The 18413-nt window shown below is 45.3% G+C and overlaps 1 long non-coding RNA gene across 1 annotated transcript; it reads left to right on the top strand.

The window, feature by feature from the left end:
• Positions 1-4674: 4674 nt before the first annotated feature.
• On the top strand, positions 4675-6809 carry LOC308586570. The gene is made up of 2 exons (XR_014007955.1): positions 4675-5039; positions 6422-6809. It is a non-coding gene; the product is annotated as an uncharacterized lncRNA (long non-coding RNA).
• The last annotated feature ends 11604 nt before the right edge of the window (positions 6810-18413 follow it).

Here is an 18413-nt window from a genome sequence, read left to right as displayed (position 1 = left end):
ATGGCAACGCACAATGACGTCCTAAAGGACACGATGAAGTTCTTTCGTGCAATGGATATCATGTTTTCCAGCGATATTGAGGAAGGGGTGGTGCGCAGACAGCTAATGGCTTGCAAGCAGGGAAGCCGATCTGTCCGTGAGTACTGGACTGAGTTTACCATGCTGGTTCACAGATTGGGTTGGGATTTATCGGCGGCACCCATTCAGATGCTATTTGAAGAAGGTCTTTCTTCGGCTGTGAAAGACGAGCTGTCCCGGAGCCCCAGGGCGGTGTCTATGGATCAGCTGACCAAATCTGCGCTGACCATAGGAGCGCGTCAGGAGGCAAGAGCCTTGGAGAGGCGGGAAGGGAGAGGGGAACGTTGGAAGGAGTTCCGCATTCCAGACATTCCTGAGCCAGCTTTCCCGCCGGCAGAGCCGATGGAAATCGGAACAGCGCGCGCGCGCATTTTCAAAACCCAGTGAGGGGGCTAAGAAGGAGGGAAAGGGCGCCCGGAAATGCTATCTCTGCCAACAGCCAGGCCACTTTGCCAGAGTCTGCCCCCAGAGGAAGGAATGGCAAGGGATGGTGGGAGCTGTTGAGGGAGGAGAGCAGGGAGAAACAGAGCAGGTAAAAGCCAACGCCTGGTTGCCACAGTCGGGGCACTGCAGCCAGGCCAAAGAGCAGTGAAAGTGCCCGTGCCAGAAGCTCCTCAACCTGCTCTAGTGATTGAAGTGTCGCTAGAGCTGCAAAATGGACACCCCCTAAAAATAAAGGCGCTGTTGGACTCAGGCAGCTCCTGCAATTTTATGAGCAAGGAGTTTGCTGCTGAACACCAGATACAGACGATCCCTTTAAGCAACCCCCTGCAGGTGACCACGATCGATGGCAGGGAGTTGTTGGGAGGAGGAGTCAGCTTGCAGACCGTCCCAATGATAATGAGGGTGGCAAGGCACACAGAACTGATAGCGTTTAATGTGGCCACCTTGGGAGGCGCTCCCATTATTTTGGGAATGAGCTGGCTAGCGCTACATGATCCGCTGGTGGGCTGGCATCAAAGAGTGGTTTCCTTTGGTTCAGCACATTGCTTAGAACACTGCAAAGGGGAAAAGGGTTCAGCAGGGGCCCAAGCCACCCTAGCAGGGACTGAAGTAATGGAGAAGGTGAAGGTACCACCACAGTATGCAGATCTCAGCGACGTGTTCAGCGAGAAGGAAGCTGACCAACTACCCCCGCATAGGCCCTTTGATTGCCAGATCAATTTACTCCCTGGAGCACAGCTTCCTGTAGGCAAGTTGTATGCCATGTCAGACAGAGAAATGCAGGAGTTGCGAGAGTTCATTGACAAGAACCTGAAGAGAGGCTTCATCAGAGAGTCCAAAGCAGCGGGGGGTAGCCCAGTGTTTTTTGTGGATAAAAAGCACACGGACAAGCCGAGACTTGTATGTGATTTCAGGCGGTTAAATGCAGTGACAGAACCAGTGGCTTTCCCTATGCCCAGGATTGATGATATTTTGACCAGGGTGCGGAAGGGAAAGATTTTTACAAAGCTGGATCTAAGGGGGGCGTACAACCTGATACGTATAAGGAAAGGGGATGAATGGAAAACCACCATGTTTACCCCTTTGGGGGCATTTGAATATCTCGTTATGCCTTTTGGATTACAAGCAGGCTCAGCGTGCTTTCAATCTTTTATGAACCACGTACTGGGTCCTTTGCTCTACAAGAACTGCGTGGCCTTCCTAGATGATGTGTTGGTGTATTCGGAGAATGAGGAGCAACATGTGAGAGATGTCAGAGAAGTGTTGAGCAGGCTGCAAGCCAACAGGCTGTGGGTGAAACTGGAGAAGTGTCAGTTTCATACCAAGGAGGTGGAATTCCTGGGGTACCGCCTGTCAGACAAGGGATTGGCCATGGATCCCGGCAAGGTTCAGGCAGTGCTGGAATGGAAAACACCCAAAACCAAGAAGGATGTGCAGAGGTTCCTAGGGTTTGGAAACTTTTATCGTAAGTTCATCCGAAACTTCGCCCACCTGACGGCGCCCATTACGGACTGTCTCAGCAGTAAAAAGAAGTTTGTATGGACGGCGGAGGCGGAGCGAGCGTTTGAGGAACTGAAAAGGGCCTTCGCCTCTGAAGAACAACTTCTGCATGTGGATTTACAAAAGAAGCTGAGGGTCGAAACAGACGCATCTGACAGAGCCATAGGGGCGGTGCTTCTTCTGCAGCCGGGGAAGGAGGAGTCAGAGTGGCGACCGTGTGCCTTCTTTTCGCGAAAGCTGAACAAATCCGAGAGGAACTACACGGTGTACGACCGGGAACTTCTTGCTATTCATGAGGCTTTCCGGAAATGGAGGCACCTGCTAATTGGTGCACAACATAAGGTGCAAGTGTGCACGGACCATAAGAATCTAGAGTATTGGAGAACTGCGCGAGTGCTCAACCAACGGCAGTTGAGATGGGCCCAGGAGTTCTCCAAATTTAACTTTGAGATTTGTTACGTGCCAGGCCCAGAGAACGTTAGGGCGGACGCTCTCTCACGCAAACCTGAATATTTGGAGGGGGAGGGAGCACCCGAAGAGACCCATGTCATTCCAGAGGACCGCTGGGTGTGTGGGGCGGCATTGGTGGGGCAAAGGGAATTGGTAGAGGGAACGGTGCATGATGAATACGCCCAGGACAAACTCAGGGGTCTCAGGAGGGAGGGAGACAAACCCGGGGGTTTTGAGGAGAGAAACGGGGCATTGTACTACAAGGGAGCGTTATATATACCTGAAGGGGAATTGAGGGAGAAGGTACTCAAGCAACTGCACGATAGCCCCACAGCAGGGCATTTTGGGCAACACAAAACCATGTGGCTGGTTACCAGGGAATTTTGGTGGCCCAAGGTCAGGGAAGATGTGCGGGAGTATGTGAGAGGGTGTGACCAATGCCAACGAGCCAAGGGGGAGAGGCGGGCACCGGCAGGTTTATTAGAACCACTACCCACACCTGAAAGACCATGGGAAGCAGTGGCAATAGATTTCATGACTGATCTGCCAAGGTCTAGAGGGAAAACAGCCATCATGGTTGTGGTAGACCTGTTAACTAAAATGGCCCACTTTATAGCCTGCTCACATGCGGTCACAGCAGAAGAAACAGCTAAATTGTTTGTAGAAAATGTGTTCAGGTTGCATGGCGCCCCCTTGAGGGTGGTTTCAGACCGAGGGAAACAATTTACTTCCAGGTTCTGGAGGAAGCTCATGAGCTTACTGCATGTAGAGGTTAATTTCTCAACGGCCCGTCATCCAGAAACCAACGGGCAGGCGGAAAGAGCTAATGGTGTTCTCCAGCAATATTTGAGGTGTTATGTGAATGACAGAGAGAATGATTGGGTGGAGAAGCTGGCGTTGGCAGAATTTGCCTACAACAATGCAGAGAACGTGTCCACGGGGATGAGCCCCTTTTTGGCTAATCACGGGTGCCATCCCAGAGCCTTCCCAGGGGGGGAAGGGGAGAACTGGAGCGTTCCAGCTGCAGAACAGTTCGTTGAAGAAATGGAAGCGATCCATCGCCAGCTCCAACTCAACTTAAACAGGGCTAAGGAGGAATATAAGAGGCAGGCAGACAAAAACAGAAGGGAAGGGGAAAGCATTAGGGTGGGGGACCAGGTGTGGCTGTCAACCCAAGGGTTGCCATTCAAAGGGGGTTGTAAGAAGTTAAGACCCAAAAGGCTGGGCCCATTTGAAGTCACGCAGCAGGTCAACCCAGTGGCTTTCAGACTCCGGTTACCGAACCACATGAAGCTGCACCCAGTTTTCCACAGGTCGTTGCTGTCACCGTATAAAGGGGACAGAGAAGGGAGGGTCACTAGGGGGCCAGCAATGGAGGAGAAGGAACACAGCTACCATGTAGCGGAGATCCTCGATTCCAGGTGGAAGGGAGATCAAGTAGAGTATTTGGTAATGTGGGAAGGGGAACCGGAGTCGGAAAACACCTGGGTTAGGGCAGAGGATGTCAATGACGAAGTTTTAATAGAAACTTTTCATCAGAGGTTCCCACGTAAACCTCAGCCTGTAGCGAGGTTCCGGAGGAAATACTTTGCCACCACCGACGAAGAAGAGGAGTTGGAGGGGTTCACAGATTCCGAAGAGGAGGAGGATTCAGCGAGCCAGGACGGTGATCGATGGAGGGAATTGTTCGAGACGTCTGAAGATGAAGAAGATTCTTTTCGGGGTTTTAACCCTTCACCTCCCAGAGGAGAGGAAATGGGAGGGGGTGAGGGGGGCCCTGGAGGGGAGGTGGATGTCAGGGAACTGCCATCGGAGCAACAGGTGGTGGAGGGGCTCAGGGAGGAAGAAAGAGACTCAACAGCTGAAGCAGGAACCAGCAGGGGGAGGAGTGGATCTCTGAGGGAATGCGAGCAGGAGGGAGGGCTCAGAGACGCTTCCAGCGAGAACAGTGGGGAGGTATCTGAGTCTCCCATAGGGAGACCCACGCCTCGCCGGAAACTGTCACGCCGTGAGTCCAGGAGACGCGTTTCCGTTAAGGAGCTTCTTTGCTGGAAGCGCTTCCGCAGACAGCCACTGTCAGACTCTACGAGTGACTAGAGCAGACATGTTTGAGGAGCTCTGTCACACACAGAGGTTTGTGGAGCCGCACAAACTCTGAGGGAGCACGATTTTACGCACAAGCAGCTAATCATCCCATTACATATCTCCTCAAAATCTTTTTAGAAAACAACACATTCAGAGTAAATAAAATATCAGTTGGACAGAAGCAGTTGAAGTTTGCTATATCCAATATACAACTTACTATCTATGTAACACAAATCAAAGGTTAGCTCCCTGAGCCTTGGGGAATTCCCTCACCTCCAATAGCCTCTTTCATGCAGCATATTCAGCCAATAGATGCTCCCAGAACTTCATTCTAAATTCCAGGGACTTCCCCCCCAATAGTCCCAACATTCTAGGAGTGGAACACATGGAAATGAACCCATCAATCTGTATCCCCAGTGACTGACTTATGCAGAAGTAGTAACAGCTTCATTTTTAAAGACCAAGAAGCAAAGGATCTAACTGTAAGGGCCAGTTTTCCCCCCTAACAACACAGGCTCTGGTGAACAGCTCAGTCTTCATGTGGATGCTAGGGGTTCAGATTAATTTATTAGGTCAAGGTGTGGTGGATACTGTCATTGTGTAACCAGAGCTCACCATGAATGGGATTTGACCCGTACTGTAGCCTCTGGCACAGTTGGCCGGCCACTCCTTTTAAAAAGAGGCCTGCTAGCCAGCTGCTTCAGGTTAGACACAGGTAGGTCCTGTCTGGCACTGTTTGTTTGAGTACCTGGTTGCTAGGCAGGCAAATGGCCCGGGAAGTCCAGAGAAAACCTGCTTTTCACTGTATTGGAATGTGCTGAGTCACCTAAGTCCAGGAGTTGCTTTTATTTGCTTCTCAGTTGTGGGAAAAGAACAGCTACCCCAGACAAAGATGTGAGCCCTTTGGGGGAATTGTACAAGACAAGTGCACTGTAAATAAAATTGTGAGTTCAACCATTTTGAACACAAGTAAAACTAAGAGCTAGATTTAATGAGATGGTGGGAGATTCACAACTGGATCTCCCATGATTTTCAAAAATGATACATGCAGCTGGTGGGGGGTGAGATTCCAATCAGGAGGGGCACTGAAGAAGGGAATTACTCTCCCATCTCCATCTGGTTTCCTGGTTAAAATTCTCCTCCTTCTGCCCCTACACAGCTGCTGTTGCCACTTCATGAATTAAAACATATGGTGTCCTCCTTCATCCTGTAACAAAAAGATGAAGTCACAGGAACCCAGTTTAAAATGATATTAATATAAACATAAACATCAGATACAAGCCAAAGCCAATATGTGAACAACAATATAATTCTCTGAACAAATTGGTATGTGTAGACAGTGAAACAAATCTCCAAAATAATATTTACATTCATATCACTTTACATTGAGTTCTTGTGACTTGGTTACTTTCAGCTGGGGACTCCCTCCTCTGCTTTGCTTCTGTCTCCTTCCTCCTGTGTCACAGGCCCAATTTTCTTCTCTCCCATGGCTGCATTTGCCGTTTTTCTAAATCTGTTGGGAAGTCAGTAACAGCTCTGCCTTCTTGTCTAGTTGCTGCTTAAGAAGCTGAGATGTGTTCTCTGGTCGTGTGGGACGATAAGGTTTTTAAATAAACCTGCGTTTTCAACCACGTACCAGTTTTTTCAAAGCCCACGAGTGAGTGAGGACTGGTATAATTATTATTTTAAATCAGGTTACGAAAAGTTTGTTCACTTTTTCACCTTAGGTATAACAACACAAACATCATCTACTGCAAAACATAGCAAATTACATACATACCATGCAGCCATTTTCAAAACATCCTTCTAGCATTAGACAGCATCTGCTCCAGCAAAATATTATCTATCTTTAACTGTCTAATAGGTGTTGTGCAGCCTGAACATGTGAATGTAAACGTCACTGAATTCATTAGAACTTACCCCAGAGCCTTGGTGCGAAACTACGCAAGACACAAGATGTTTGTGTTTGGTTTTCCTGATGTTTCTGTTTCTCATGAAAACCACCTTTGGAGTCCCAAATTAGAATGAAGGGGGGCCTTTTTAAACCATTTCCCTCTTTTATCCCTTTCCTTGAGCTAAACCGGTCATCCCCTCCTGATGCTATTTGCCCTGCTGAGAAAAATCGACCCCAATCTCCTTCATCTCATGTAGTTCAGTCCAAAGGCAGCAGACGTGTGCAAACTGTTTTGCATTCATGCCTACAAATCTGTTATTTAATCTGTTCTTTTTAGTATACAATAAATGTTGTTGTTTTTTTTAAAAAAGAAGAATATGCCTGTTAAAAATAAGGACTGTCAAATCATTTTAAATAAGGGTGCACAGTCCTTGGAATGGTCTCCACCCTCCTCATATTGGGCAACATCAAAACTGGCCACGCCCTGACTCACAGCTATTCCCTGTCAGGCAGATTTTCTCCACAAAACCTATGGAGACTTGACAGAAATTTGTTCCAGATGCTGCACCTTTATCTTAAGGCCCAGGGCTGGGTGCGTTCGCCCTGCTGTTGTTTGGGCCTCATAGAAACGGGGAGGTGCCAGAAACTGGATGAGGAGAATGTGTCTTGTATAAATGTTATTGTCTTTATCTGGAGAGTAAGGTCATCATGCTCACAAAGCTATTCTTTTAATAGTATTGACTGTTGAGCTCATGTGGTCTAAATAACAGAAATGTGTAGCAGGGTTTTGCCTATGCCAGCCGTTTGTGTGTCTACATGGCTGGGGGAGACTGAGGGAACAGTGGAACCAGCCCACTGTATGCAAAACTGTCGTCTCAGCATTTTTGGGATGATGGTGCCTGTCCTTTCCAGGGAGATTTGCTGGACAACCAGTCATATGCCTGCCTATAGCGGCTGCTATGTAGACATACCCATAATACAAAGCAGGTACAGTGTTATCTTCTACTGGATCGTCTTACATTGGAGTATGTAAGCCTCTTTCTCACACAGAACTCTTAGTCAGGCAGACTGGGAATGCAATTCTTTCTGGGAATGCTTTGTCAAATGAAGCTATTTCAGTAATTCCCAACATGGCCACTCCCTCTGACACCTAACTACTTATAATACAAGGAGTTGTTTACCTACCACACCTTTTTGAAAGTTGAACGGAGATATTTTGGGATCGTTACAATTGTATTTAACTCTTGTGAGCCAGCACAATTTGCATTTGAAGTGCTAAAATCTTTGAAAACAGGCTGCTAAATTACATTTGTAACCAGTCAGGCGCCTGTTCCTCTCTCTGCCAAGTCCATGGCAAGAGCACATGAGATCTCAGGCACCCACACAGGGTCTGTGTCCCTTTGGAGAACAGAAGATACAGTGGAGGCTGTCATGCTTTAAGAAATAGGGTTTATTCGCCTAATTACCACATTGGTCTGTGTGGAGGGGGTCCAGATCTTACAGCATGACCCAGATCATTGCAGGCCGTTTTTCCTTCACCCTCACATGATCTGTCTCCCCTTTTCTTCCTCTTTCTTCTTCCCAGAAGCCCCTTGCGCTCCCCCAGAGCAGTTACCCTGGCAACCTTCCAAATCCCTAGTCTCTGGTCTTACCTGGAACAAGGAGTTGTTGACTGGTTTGTGTAAGGCAGCCCGGGAACCCCCTTGCAGCTTATATTTCCCCTGCATATCACAAAGAACCCATAATCCTAGCATTTATTAATTTCTAGGTTTTAGGGGGATTCCCCCCAATTTCTATAACAGTATATACACCCAGACTGCAAGAAGGAGAGTCCTGTTTAATTTGAAAATTTGCATACTTAGGATTCTTACACCAAGATCAATTAGTCAAATCAAAGATTGTCACTTTCATACATGGAGAAGGATTCTCTTGCTGGGTTTTCATCGGGTTCAGGACATCACACTCCACCAAACAGATGAGAGGTGCTGTCAAAACTGTGGTAAATGTGCCAACCATCATGGGAACAGAACCGTTAATCAGAACTGTGTAAACTATTTTGGTGCACTCTTAAATCTGTGCTTATGCCAACACAAGAACCGTCCCATGACCCTTCTCAAAACTTTGGGAATACCCATTTTATGTAGTTAAAAACAAGCAAATAAACCTGAGGCTACCCATTCAACACCCGAAGTTAAATGTACACTGGTTTCATCACCAGCTTATAGAATTGACCTGTATCTCATTCCCAGACATGTTGTGGCACTATGCCAAAAAGCCAGACCTGAAAAACACCCCTCTGTGGGCAAAATATAATTTCACAGAATGTGCTCTGTTTCCAAACTCAGTAGCCCTGAGAAAAATGTGTATTAAAAATACACTCCATGTCTGATTGGATATCAACCTCTACCAACCTGATACAATCTCCTTTCCTTCGAAGAGCTCTGAGTTTCTTTTATCCTCACAACAAGCCCATGAAGTAGAACAGGCTGAGATAGGGAGATCAAGATCACCTACTGTGCTTCTTGGCCATTGCCCTAATTAAAGAGGGTTGGCGGGCATATGGGGATGCAGAAGGGGGAAAGTAGAGTGGTAAGCAAAGTTTCAAAAAGTACTGTACAGGAATCCTATGTCAAATTATATGAGCCTTTACCAAGAACATATTTGGCACACTCAGACACACCCATTGATCACTGTCCATTCTAGAGTCAAATTTATTACTCAGCTAAGCAAAGAGAGAACTTCAGTTAGTAAAAATTAGGTGCAGAGAATCACTTTAGTACTTCTGTACTGCCCTCTGGTGGGGAAAACAGATCTCTGGCACACATGATGCTGTTGACCAGGCCTGTTTGAATCCAATTTCTTTGTTCTTTTCCAGTTTATTTGTTGTTGAGAAAAAGCTGAAGGAACTGAATATGCATGGGAAAGAAGTAGGTGCAGAGAGGAGTGATTAATAACATTTTTAATATTCAAAAGGTTACCATCTGGGATGTAAGAGGGTACTGATTTATGGTCCGCCACATATCTAAACCAAGGAGTAGTCAACCTTTTTGGACAAGTAGGCAAATTGGAATTTTGAAAAAGTGCTGTCTTTTGAAAAGGCACCAGTCAGAAATGGTACCAGTCAGAAAACGCTGCCACAGGATAATAACTTAACACAAAATGACTGCCTAGAGGGGCATGGCATAATGCAAAAAGGTTGCCATGGCAAAAAAAAACAACCAAAAAAAGAGAACCACAAAATGATGCTGGGGTACATACAGCCCCATCAGCAGAGAAATGAAGAAAGAATCCTACATCAGCCACTACCCCATTCACTCAAAGAGATAAGCTCTTTGCACCTCTCCTCTGTTCCGAATGGAAAGGAAGGTGGATGTCCAGTACTGGCATCCAAAGAAATGTGGGCCTGTTTAAGAAATTGCAGGAGAGAATGAGTCAGTGCAGACAGGAACTGAGCAGGAAAGGCAATAGGCTTTCATGGGGGGTGGGGTGGGTTTGAGCATATTTTTACTGTGACAATTTGCAGGTGTCACAGGAGGTACTGGTGAGCACCGTGGTCACACTGGTGCCCCCTGATCTAAGCAAATGGTCTTGCTCCAGGTTTGACATGGAACATATTTTGGACCTGCAATGAGGTGGGTATGGATTTAATCTGTTACTTTTCAGGGGAGCGCATATGGGGAATTCCCATATTCAACACCGGGGACGACAGAGGACAATAAATTAAGGCATTTTATCAAAAGAAAAGAATACAGGTTTAAACCAATATTTTTATTCTTATAAAATGCAACAAAAAGAATTAACCAAAAGGGAACATACATGGGGTTACTTTCATTTATAAAATAATTAAATAAACAACAAGAATGATACAGTATTCGGCATATGCCTGACACATGCCTTCATGAATTTTAGTTCTAGTCCAACGTAACCCAAAATACTTCCACTGGATTATGTGTGGAGTGTCAGTTCTCCCACAGCTTCTGGAAGTGAATCATTTTTATCATCATCAAAGTTTCCCAAGCATTTTGAAGTCATTCATTTTTTGTTGGTAAATTTAGTTTTCCCCAGGCTCAGGCCAATGTTGAAGCTTTGCCATAATCAAAATGCACACCTTGCTCTTGGGTTAACTCACCCACCTGTCATTCAGTCTGTTTGTAATTTTGTTTGTAAATCTGCTTGTTTCTCTGCTTGTAATGTGATAAGTGAGTTGATTGCTGAAATATTGTATTAAATATCAGTTCTATAGTGTGTGGGGGGGAGGTTGAATGTTGGAACAGATTGTTGAAGGTATGATGGCAGAAGGATTCCAGGCACATGGAAGCGAAGATGATGGGATGAAGACCATATGGGGAAGGGCTACAGGGCAATATGAGCATATGCTTTGCATGCAGACAGTCCCAGGTTAAAATCCCTGGCATACCCAGGTAGGAATGGAAAAGACTGCCAGTCTGTGTAGATAGATTGTACTGAGCTAAATTGACTTGGTATAAGGCAGCTTCCTATGTTCCAGTGAAGCTTCAAGGGGTATGATTTCATTCTGTGAAATATGGAATAATATAGAAGGTAGGAGGATAAGGCTACCATTGGCTACTAACTTGGTTGGCATCCGTCTATCTCGAGAGACAATGGAAAAGTGGCCTACGTAGATGGGCCACTGGCCAGCAGGTCTCTCCTTACATTTTTAGGACACTGGCATCACTTGCTGAATGTTGATGTGAGGCCTTCCCAGCCCTATAGGAAGCCTGTGTGGGCATCCTAGTGTTCATCCATATAGTATATAGTCATGGAAACGGTTCTATATTAAAAGCTTCATTATTCTTTAAATCACGAGCATGCTGTTTCTTAGGGAAACTGATATGATTCATCCTGTTGCTATAAAAAAAAGTCAGAATGGAAGATTTAGGATGCAAGCTGTCAAAATTTCAGAGAGATCAGTTGAAAGGTGGCTTGACTTATGGCAGTTTAAAAATGGGAAAGCGGATGGTACTTATATACCCTGCACACATAGTGGCATCTGCCACTAAAGAGCAACCACAGTGAATGCCACCCTATGTAGCTACTCCTCACTCTCCTGAAGTCTTGCAGCCTTTGCCCAGTCCTCTTGTCCTTCACCATTTAATGTTAATTGATAAATGCACCCACAAGCCACCTGCTTCCATCAAGCTGCCTACTGCCAGAACTTCCAGGTTATACTGGCTGGCTTCCCATACATGTTATCCTGTGCAAAATAAGACAGCACTCAGGGATGGCTGTCCTGTCAAAGGAGCAGTGATGCAACCAATTGAGATGCAGAGTGCTGACCATTGCTTCTGGCGCCTCAGACGCTTCCTGAAGTTTCATCTCCTTCCTCTAGCTGCCTGGTTGGCTAATGTGGGGATACCAGAATTGGCTAGGGGAGCGGGGAACATACGAAAGAGGGTTTGGGGCAAGGCAAGCTTTTTCTCCATGATGAATTCCCCTTTTCCATTGGGTATTTATAGTGGCAACAAGAGTTTTGAAATGTTGTAATGCCAGCGAACCTATAAAAATATTTTTCCCCTTAGAGGCTTTTGGATCCAATGGGATCCAAATTCCAGCTGATTTGGCCTGGTTGATATCTGGAATCGACTTGGGACGGCTGACACAATTGTTCCTAGGTGTCCTGTCCCACTGAATAGATAGCCAGTTTTAGTGGGAAGTGTTGCATATGAAGGGTCTGGGACAATGGTTAGAGAGCAGAAGACAGAGAACTCAGGATGAGGATGACAAACCTGCTTTTAGATTGCCAGTTTGGATCAGGGACACTGCTTTGTGGTATTTCAACTTCTTCTTGGAAAGCAGATTCCAGAAGGTGCTAGGAGGCTACTTTTCATTCCTATGAGAGGTGTTCTGTGGGGTTCAGTTTTGTCCCCCATGCTTTTTATTGTCTAGAATGAAATTGTTGGTGGAGGTCATCCACATACAAGTATGCTATTTTCTCCTTTTCATCAGATCCGAGGAGGGTGGTAGATCTCCCAAAGGGTACAGTGCCTTAAGTGATTAAAACTTATCAGTGGTTTCTGTGATAAAGAAAATCCTGGTGGGGATGACTCACAGCAGTACACATGCAGTAGTTGCTATTTATTGTATAAAGCAAGCAGTAGCTTCTGTGAAAAGGGATTGATTGTTAAACCACTCTTTGAATTGTAGCTCTGGGCAGGGGGGAGGGGAATAGGGACCTCTAACAACTCTCAGCACCCTTGATGAACTATAGTTCCCAGAATTCTCTGGAGGAAGCCATGGCTGTTAAAGTGGTATAATAGTGCTTTAAACGTGCAGATGTGTCCCTGGCCTCAGTGTTGCAGATCCACTTTGGACCATAGTAAACTCTCATTGCTTGGGACGTCAACGATACTGCAGATTTACCTGCAGGTGGTGCTGCTTGGCCACATTTTAAATGTTCAGAATAGTTGACCAGCTCTGAAAAAAGAGTGACAGAAGACCTAATCCCTCTGGTGTATACAGTATTGTGATCCTTGAAATTGATGCTGCATATAATTCTTTTAGCCTTATTCTATGCATGACATTGTAGACTGGGCTAAGTGACCATGGCTGGGATTTCCTTCTGAGTAAGCATGTTCAAGTGTTGTCCTGACAATTTCCTCTCATAAGTCCATGGCAGGTGTGTACATGTGGTAGTTCACTAACATTGCAAGAACTACTGTATCTGTTTATTACTGATCTCTGTTTCTTCTTCTTCTTTGACCACTTATCACTCCATAAGAAAGTCTAGCTTCTTACCACTTGTCCACTTGTCCAGAGCAGAAAGTTATTCTGCCATTTGAGTGAACATAATTAACCCGAGATGTGTGAGTGCGTGCCTGTGAAGAGGCAAGACACAGATCAGGAAAAAAGTTGGGGTAATGCCAAGGGAATTGAAAGCAACCACCACCAAAGAGTTCAAAGCCTCCTCAGGAATTTTTGCTCAAAATGAGATTTATGGGTAATGTAGTGTACCCAACACATTCTTCCTTTTTCAGGGGCAAGAGGATTTTGTTCCATTCATTGTGGTAGCTTATTGTAAATTACCACAATAAGTGGAACAAAATCTTTTTTCTCTGAAAAAGGCAAGGCTCCAAAATGTGTTGGGCACACTCTATTTGCCACAAACCTTTTCAGTGTTTTCTTCTTTGTGTTTTTGGAGACAGAACCAACACACCCATCATATTTTTGTCTTCATGCTGCAACCACCCCAGACACATATGCACACACTGATCCTTCCTTAACTTTATTTTATTTTTAAAATTTCTATGCCACCTTTCAATATCAATATTCACAGAGCAGCTTATGCAATAAAGTTTAGTCAGCCTGCTCATATTTTATATGATAGAATTTTGTTTTTACTCTGTTTTTCTCTACAATAGATTTTTAAATGCTCACCATCTGTAAAATATCTACCCAGTTGCCAAAATGTTATCAAACATCTCCTGAATTACAGCCCTATTTAAAGTGCTGGCAATTGCACAATTACAACCTTGTTTTGCCGTTTTGATCACTGCCCTTCCTGTTGCTCTGTAATCATAGTTAGGTAAAAGCTTTGGTCAGTGACCAACCCTCACACGGCCTCACTCAGTGCAGCCTCCCAAGTTGGCAGGGAGCAACTAAGTACTATTTCCAAACAAATTGTCAATTGATTTTTCACCCACCTTAAAGTAATTTGGCCCAGTGCAAGGGCCACACATGGAGGCAGAGCAGCCCTTCCTTGCTCCCCCATAGAGATCAAACAGCTGGCTTAGCCTATGGACTGCCTGGAAAGATCAGGCGTGGAGTGTGGTGGGTGAGGGGAATGCCCACCCCCAGTGAATAGGGAGACACAGCCTTGTGGAAGTCTTCCCTCAGGGCCTGTCCGGAGCAGTTTCCTGTGCTCCTGGTTCCACCACAACACAGAAATGCAAATGCAGGAAGTGTCCTTCCCGTTAGCCCACTGCGAAAGCTGGCTGTGCAATCCATCCACATGGGCTGGTGGAGGGAGCGGCAACACAGTCAGAAGCACTTTTTGCAAGGGGGCTGAAAGTTAGAAGCCCTGCTGAACCCACTAATCTGATCTTCAAAATCAGGGTATTTTTGCACGTGTTCACATTTATCCCTTTCATCCCCTTCCTCTGTTATCCAGCCCTACCCGCCCCACTCCACTCTCCATGCTGCTTCAATGTAAGCTCATTGCAGCAGGCATCTGTGCTCCTCTTCCTCCTCCTTCCTGTCTTAGATTTAACATTCATTTTGGATTCCCTTGACACAGAATCCATGCTCCAGAGTTCATGCTCCTTGATGCCATGAGGACACCGCAGGAACCGTCAAGCAGGGTGGAGAAACTCCATGTTTCATACAACCAGGCCTTTGGTCTCTGACAAGGGCAGCCCCACCATGCTTAGGTGACTGGCTCAGCATCCGATAGTGTGCAATGATGTCTGTCATTCACCTCAAATCCTCACAGCTCAGGCATGCTCCCAAGTAAGTTTATTGAGGAAACAGTGCTGCTTGTGCATGCATGCTTTTCACAGCTGCCACTGATGCTGTCAGCATCAAAATGTCAGCTCATACTTTTAACATGGAAAAACCACTGTTGTACATCCAAAGTCACCACTGTTGTGGATGCTTGTTAGTGCATTTACTTTGGTAGGTGGCCCTTATCACTCTACTCCTATTTCTGTTTGCTCCTCATTTGTTTCAGGTGGCCCAAATGATACAAGCATGTCTATTCCCACTGACTGATGCATGCTGAAAGCAAATCCCAAACTGAAACAATCCGATTTGGAGGAACTGTCTCCACACTGCTCATGTGTGAGGGATTATTCTAGAGACCGTATGCAGCATATACATTAATTGAATACTTTTTAAAAAAAAACACAACAACCTCATAGGGAGGTCTTATGCAAGACCTCTTCATCACTCTTATGCAAGCCTTATGCAAGTCAGGTAAATATTCTTATGCAAGTTCTCAGTATTGGAAATGGAAAGGGGAAATGAAAATGGATATCGGCCCCAATCAACCACCACCACAACAAAGCCTCAATTTTGCACATTATGAAACATAGTAATTAAGGCTGGTGATGTTTGTTCTTGTATACTTCCAGGGATTTATTCTTTTTAAAGGTGTGTGCGCACAGGTAAATAAATACCTGTGCACATGCCCAGAGCATGAAAATATAGTGGAGGGCTGAGAACTGAGAGGAGGGGAGAAAGGCTCCACCCACTGGTATGGATGACATGCAGGAGAATAGCAATGAGTATCCATGACTTAAAAAAGAGGCATGTGAGGAAGCTAATGTGCCGAACTTGCACACATTACAGTCAGATCTTTACAAACGTTTGCAATGTAAACCGTTTGTAATATAAGGCCCTTGTCTGGAAGTATACCAAGTCAATCTACCAAACAAGGAGAGTTCCCCCCCCCCCCACTTTCCTAGTTTGGTTGTGTGAATCATCTATCTGCTAGATTCAAGTAATAGTAGTAGTAGTTGTAATAATAATAATACTAATACTAATAATAATAATAATAATAATAATAATAATAATAATAATAATTTATTTTTTTACCCCGCCCACTCTGGGCGGCTTCCAACAAAGACCAAAAATACACTAAGATGTCACACATTAAAAGCTTCCCTGAACAGGGTTGCCTTCAGATGTCTTCTGAATGTCAGGTAGTTGTTTATCTCTTTAACATCTGGTGGGAGGGCGTTCCACAATAATAATAATTTAGTCCAATGTATCAGATGGAAACATTTTAGCAACAGGGAGAGGGGCCCTCCCCGAACAGAGGCTTAATTCAAAATTTCCTTGGAGTTTTTTGTTACGCATTATGGCAGGTGTCAAGAAAATAATGGTCCACTAAACTTCTTTAGATGACTAATAACTTATTCATATTTTGTGCGAGGTACCATAGCTTTGTGGCATGTATACAGCTCCAACATAGTTAACATTAAAATACTTAAGGAAGTTATATTTACAGTATATGCACATGGATAAGGCCCTCTACTGTTCTTTGGGCTACAAGCATTTTTGTCTCCGTCTGCTGCCACCATCCAGTTACTCTTCACCTCATTTGTTTAAACAGTTGCTCATGTCCTGGGGCAGTGAGTTCCAAAAGCTCATTAGACTTAGCACGAAGCCATATTTTATTGAATTCATTTGGAATTTAACATCTACCTTGAATTTTGCTGACTTTAGGATAGATAAGTAGCAATTCCTATTAATTTTTGTACAAAATGTTATTTTATATTATAAATCTCCATATACCAAAATAGACTTTGGGGAGTTACTTTATTTTCCCCACCCGCTTCTGGTGTGTGTGTTTTTGTGTGTGTTCCAGTCCTTCTCTCCCTCCTAAGTCCTCAACATTAGGAGCACATCCCATTCAACTCAATAGAATTTATTTCCAAATAAGTGTACTTACAACTGCTGCTTGCTTTTCTTTCTCTTTCTCCCCAAGCCATTTTTGGTGTTAATTATGTTTTTCATGTGAATCCAATAATCTTCTTGGCAAGTAGCGAGGTGGGGGGTGGGGTCTACACATTAAAGGATCCACAAATCTTGCCAAGACTGGCAAGATTTGTTGAAAGCAGGATTCTGATTCCTGCATGTTGGGACAGCACTCTATTTTGGGTCTGGCTGGGAAATGAGACACAGTGGGCACATCTTTCTTTCTCCCTCTGAGTTTTCTTCAGCCCCCTCCCTCCCAGGATGGAGTCTCACCCAGTAATGGGGCGAGAGAGAAAGCGATTGTTCCTGTAGTTCCAGACAAGCTCACATCAGAAATCCAGTCCCTCACTGGGTTCCTTGGCACAGACAGGCATCTCAGCTGTTGATCAGTGATTGATTGATGGCCCCTTAGCCATCAATTGGGCCTGGGGGAGCAGAGGCGGGTACCAACCAGCTGGATGAATCACCCTGATCAGGATGCGTTCCCTACCCCCCTTGGCTCGTCCAGTCATGCTGAAGCTGCTTTAAGAAAAGGTAATGATTATTATGAATCTTTGGAATGGATTCCTGCTCCAAGTCCCCCTCCACACACCCTGCTGTCTGCAGCGTGAGGCATTCCCATGATAACCATCTGGCAGACTGAAGCGCTGCTGAGGAAGTCAGCTGGTTTGTGGGTGAGGCACCCCAGTGAGTCTGGCTTAGGTAACACTTCCAATTCCTCCGTACAGACAGGGAGTGGTGAGTAAGCAACTGTGGAGTTGCAATTTTGGGGGCAAGGGGGGGGTGTGCGCTTGTGCGTGCGCTCTCCTCTCCCAGGCCAAAACCACCCACTGTGTGGCCCCAGGGACGTGTCTGTGTGTGCAACTGCATGCCTGCACATCTGTGCATGTGTTCAGAGGCACGCACTGCTTTGTCCTCTAGGAGGCATACACACAGAGATAGGATATTTATAACGCTACTACAGTATGATGTGCTGGGAACTAACGAGACTTTCCACAGAGATGTTTCCTTGTGGAAGTAGCTCTGAAGTAGCTATAACGTCCACATAGTTCAGGGTGCGGTCTGAAGTCACATCAGGGTACCACCCTGCTAAGGCTAAGTAGGCCTGGCTCTGCTGAGGGCCGGATGAGTGACCTTCTCAGATCCACAAGTGACACAGCCTTGGCTTCCATGACGGAAGAAAGGTGGGGTATGAGCATGAGAAAATACAAGAGTAAAAAATAATATAGATTATAAAAAGGATAACTTTTTGCATTGGTCTCCTTGCTGATTACAGTGCCCTAGCTTTTATCCTTTAATCTTATTTTCCTGTTAATTTTACTATCAGTATTAAGAAGAGGATAGGATACCTAAAGTAACATGATTATACCAAAGTGCTTGTCGGAAGTTATCAAAATGATGTCATGTAACACTCCAGTTTATTCCTTGGATGCCAGCAGGCTGCATGAAGCTGCAGAAGTGATATTTGCACTAACCTTTTGTATTATTATGCTCAGGGGTTTTTTAATGCACTTTCTCCGCCATT

The sequence above is a fragment of the Podarcis bocagei genome (assembly GCF_964188305.1).
Source record: "Podarcis bocagei genome assembly, chromosome: 5".
NCBI classification, from domain to species: domain Eukaryota; kingdom Metazoa; phylum Chordata; class Lepidosauria; order Squamata; family Lacertidae; genus Podarcis; species Podarcis bocagei.
This window is presented reverse-complemented; position numbering and strand designations above follow the sequence as displayed.